Raw genomic sequence first — 5,668 nt, 5'->3', positions numbered from 1 at the left:
TCAAATTCACTAACCACTGAAATTTCACGAATGGGTGGTGGCTCTTCACGAGTATCAACTACATGAGCAAGAAAAGTCATGCCACCACTAACAAGAAAATGACGTGCCCGTGCATAAGTGCATAATGGCACAAGTCTTCTCCATCTCTCGCCATGAATAATTAACTCTCCCCCACTTGGGGTCTTCACACGAATAGATTTCTCATGGCATGCAATATCGGCTCTATAACGATCGAGCCAATCCATACCAACGACAATATCAAATTCACCCAAGGTCATCGGGATAAGATCAATTTTAAACGTTTCGGAACCAAACACAATATCACAATCATTACGCACATCAACCCCTAGCACCGTCTTACCATCCGCTATTTCAACTTCTACCGGTTGACTCAACTTAGCTAGCGGCTTATTTAGTTTAGGCACGAATCTTGGAGAAACAAACAACAAATTAGCACCGCTATAAAATAGGATCCTTGCTGGATTAGAGTTAACCATGAAAGTACCTGAGACAACTTCGTTGGATTGCTTGACCTCATCATTGGTCATCAAATAGTTTCCTCCCCTAGCCGTACCCGCCGCCTTCTCCAACTTCTTAACATGATCGGTGTTCAAATCGGGACACTCCGACCTTCGGTACCCTTCCTTACCACAATTATAACAAGTGAGTTTGGTTGTAGAAGATGGCTTGGTGCAATCGCGAGCCATGTGTCCTTGTCTCCCACAATTATAACATTTGGGTCCAAAACCCCCGGATGTACCATTCTTCACACTACCAACACTCTCACTCGCACCCTTACTTTTCTTGTTCGAATGACTAGTAGCTTCAAACTTCCTTTTGCCAAACGTAAAGCCACTTTTTCTCAACACAAGCGCCTCAAAACCTTTGGCCATATTGAACAACTCATCAAAACTTTTTACCACGCTTACACTAATCTTTTCTTGATAACTATCGTTCAAGGTTCGATAGAAGTCTTCTTTCAACATTTTATCATTCCCGACATACTCCGGGCAAAATTGGGTCTTTGACAAGAAAACGGATTTGAGAGTGTTCAAATCCATCGACCCTTGCCTCAAGGCACGCAACTCGTCCTCAAGTCTAGTAAGATCGGTCGAAGTTCGGTACCTCCATCATTGTTCTCGAGTCCGTTTCTCGTCTTCATACTATAAAACGGAAATAGATTAAACAATGAAACGAGAGGACAAGACACAAATATATACATATACACCTCACCGCCCCATCTTGCTCAACAATCGTCGTACATCACTCGTTTGACACGATTTGAACCCGTAACATTGGTAGCTAATCATTGTTACGTGAGCACGTCGCATTAACTTGCTAGTACAACGTCTATCTCGCTTGATGATCGTAAAACACAACACAAAACAATTAGCGCATAGTTAGTTCACCTAAACCTAGGCACTAACCAATTCCCGGTCCGACCCGTCTCCTACATGTCCCGCATAACGCGCATATACAATAAAGTCTAAGTCTAGGCACCTATCTCAAGTCGCTTAAATCCCTTAGACCATGCTCTGATACCAATTGTAACAACCCGAGTTCGTTATCTCAAAAACACGCCTTAAAAAAAACTTTTCTGAATCAACACATCTGGACGGCGTCCAGTTATCTAGACGGCGTCTAGCAAAGAAGGCTTGGACGGCGTCCAGAGGATCTGGACGGCGTCCAAATGAACTAAAGCTTGCTGTCTCCGGGGTCCAACTTACATGAGCTGAAAACCCGCTTCCCGACACTTTTAAACGAAAACCTTTTCACAACGTGTCATAATAAGTTAAACTAAGAGATTTCCATCATCAAAACAAGTTTTACATCGCCGGGCCCACATCGGCCCGAATTACACATTTTGTACAAAAATACAAGTTTCGACCATTCTAGTTTAATTTCCAAACGACACTAGAGCATGGTGTTTGGGGTTAAACTACCTAAATCTTGGTCGAACTTCCAAAAGTTAAAACCCCCGAGAGCCACTACTATTCCAGACGAATATCTTTGCCCTTGTCCACGCCGGAGCCTAAAAAGGTAAACAACGAGAGGGTAAGCTAAAGCTTAGTGAATGCAATAGTTATACACATACATATATAATATACCTACTTGCATACACTTACACACACTGTAATATCGCTAGTATATAACAATTATCATACAAACTCCGAGTATAAGCTAATAACCTCCAAATACCACAACTAGCATAATCAATAGTAGATTCACCGAAATAATATATTATGCTACACAACAACAAATACACAAACTATATGGTTAACCATACTCGCGTCATGGTGCTACCGGCTCCGTGGTTCACACCATACGCAATGCTATGACGCTACTGGCTCCGTGGTTCACGTCACTACGCATTTGAGTCATACTCTTTTATAGTGCTACCGGCTCCGTGGTTCACACTTCATTTTATAGTGCTACCGGCTCCGTGGTTCACACTTTGATGCTACCGGCTCCGTGGTTCACATCTCATTTTATAGTGCTACCGGCTCCGTGGTTCACACTTTAACGACTCGTGCTATAGTGTTACCGGCTCCGTGGTTCATACTACGACACACGTACCATGATGCTACCGGCTCCGTGGTTCACAGCATAATACACTCACACATACTATGGTACTACCGGCTCCGTGGTTCATACCATAACACACAAATAAATACACTATATACACACATGCATAATTATTCCACTCACCTTAACGCCGTCGGTGAACGTCAAACCAAGCTCGCAACCTTCAACATAACGCACCTATTACAATAAGTACTCAATCAACACACAAACTAGTTGGACTAAACACCAACCATTCACTCATGTGCATTTAATGACTTAAATGCATTAAATGCCCCAATTTCACCAACCGTCCATTTAAGGTCAAGACCATCACATATCACTAAAAGCTAGTGACTAAGGTCCACAACACTAACTAATACACAATTAGGGTATTTCATACCCATATTTCCCAACTAGGTCAATTGTTACCCATTTAACCATTTTAAAGTCACACACCCATTTCAGGTCATCCACTAACCCAATTAACACCCATTTGCTTAATAACTAGGTGTGCTAGTAATTAACTAACCAATTATGACTCATAAGTCCATTTAACATTTTCAAAACCCTAGGTTAGTCATCCTTGGGTCCTCATGACCCAATCTTACCCAAGAACATCCAAAATCACCAAATATGGGTTTTGTGTTCATCACTAACCCAAACCCTAATCCTTAAACAAATTAAAATAAGGAAATCAAGATTAGAGCATACCACTATAATCACAACGAAGCTATTGATTAGATGAACAACTTTAACACACGCGCTTTGGCCCGAGATCAACTTCTTTTTCCTCGATTTGAGCTTTCTCACACAAGAATCACTCTCTCTCTAGAATTGAAGTGGAAGGAGGAGGTAGTTGAAAGTGGAGTGAATGAGGCTCCTAGAACTGATTTTGTGGCCTTAGATTTGTCCAACAAGTGAAAAGACCAAACTAGCCCCATTTAATATCTAAAAGAACACAGCTGGCCCGCCAGTTCAACTGGACGGCGTCCAGGATTCTGGACGGCGTTCAGCCTTTACAATTAGACGGCGTCCCATATTTTTGGATGGCGTCCCAAACACCTAAGAAAACAGGATCTTACAGTTTGGTCTATGACCAAACATTCTACAATGACTAATCTGATCCGTACGGTTCATCTCACGAGTGACTAGTGACTCGTGCGAGTCACGTCTCAATCGTACGTATCATCACAATCAAAGCATAAGTTCCTATCACCACTCACTTGCACGGTTCACCACACGGTTGACTACCTCAACCGTACGAGTGAATGCTCGCTCGTGTGAGTGATGAAGAACAGTAGCAGCAACTATTTAGACTGGTTTCAACCCAAAATACACAACATCAAACATTATTACATACTATAAATCAACACATACAGTCATGTATTCACTGTATGATAAGTCTACATCATAAATTCAATCAATAACGACACTCACATGTGTGCAAAACAAGGCATACACCCTAAAATCCCTTTTTCTGACCAAAATAAAGTTTGATACGGTTTCTTAAAAGTTTACCATTGAAAATTACTCTTCAATACGATTCCAACGATATTTGATTCATCAAAAACGGAGTTACGGTTTGATAGTTACGCCCTTTTCAATTTTACCAAACGCTGACCAGTGCTCACTCGCGCGGATGAGACCTCACTCGTGCGAGTGAGTCTTCAACCACGTGATTGAGCCTCAAACGTGTGGTCACTCGAACGAGTGACCTGTCACTCGTGTGGGAGCTGAAGAACATCTCCTGTACGCTGATTTTTGCCATTTTGGCCCAAAAACTCGATTTTTGCAAGTTCTAACACTAAAACCACTTCAAAAACATCACATAAACTATATAACAACTATTTATAACATCAATTAACACATACAAACACATAATATGAAGATTCAAGCTCAAAATTCATCAAAAACTCATTTACACCAAAAACCCAATTTCTATGAATTAAAGCACGAATTCAAGCTAACAAACCTGGATAAATGATCACAAGGATGATAATAATCACTCCTTAAAGTCTCTTGATCTAATTTCTAGCTTAGATTCAATTAGGGTTTATGAATATATGAAGTTTATGTACGGTTTAGTTTTGAGAAATGTCTAAAAATGGGAAGAAAGAAGCAGATATTACACACTTATGTGGGTTATAAACCCATACCCCATAACACACGGGTATTTACCAGTTATCTAATATCTTTCGTACTTAATTTAGCAACCCTAACAGAGTCCAAATCTAACAAACGAACCATTTTTGTGACCCTTGTCACAAACTGGTCTTAACCAAATACACAATTAATTATAACCATACAATTATTAAAATCACTAATTACGCCATACCCAATGGTACCATGGTCATTTCAACTAGGCCCAAAACGCGGATGTTACAAAAAATGTTTAAGCAACAAACTAAAAGGACGTTTAATTATGAGGATGTGTGGTGAGTTCTAAGAGATTGCCCAGAAGTTTTAGCCGGTAAAGGTATTACGCCAACCAAAAAAAAGAAAAGAAGTCGAAGATTTTCCAATTAATTTGGGAGATGAAAGTTCAAACCTACACACAAACACGAACCCGAATTCCGGGCAATTTAAAATTTAATTTAAGGATCCCAATCTGATACCCACCAAGTCGAGCAAAAAGTCATAGGGATTCGTACTCATCTGATGTCGTGAGTCGTATGTTGTCCGATAAAGTACGATTAAAGATAGCTTAATCCGATGAAACTTCACAACAAGTTACACATAAAATCCTGGAAAAACTATGTGAAGAAAGCGAGATGCGTACAATGTTTCAAGGTTTGAATCTTCTTTTCAAATCGGTTTCACGTAACTTGCCTCCCGACGAATACGCGATGCTAATGAAGGCTCAAGAGAAAATTAAGAAAAAATTTGCAAAGAGTCGAACGAAGACGGGTAGTTTGATTATTTATTTTCTAGCATTTAAATTGATGTCGTATTTTAATTAACGTTATTTTAATTATTGTCATATGTAAATTATTCTAATATTTTAATTATTGTAATGTTTTTAATTTTTAATGAAATTTTAATTTTATTCAAATAAATACTTCTAATTTTAATAATTATAATTATTTAATTTTATAATTTAAAA

Source organism: Rutidosis leptorrhynchoides, chromosome 4 (assembly GCF_046630445.1).
Source record: "Rutidosis leptorrhynchoides isolate AG116_Rl617_1_P2 chromosome 4, CSIRO_AGI_Rlap_v1, whole genome shotgun sequence".
NCBI lineage: Eukaryota > Viridiplantae > Streptophyta > Magnoliopsida > Asterales > Asteraceae > Rutidosis > Rutidosis leptorrhynchoides.
The sequence above is the reverse complement of the archived record's forward strand: the minus strand, read 5'-3'. Positions refer to the sequence as shown.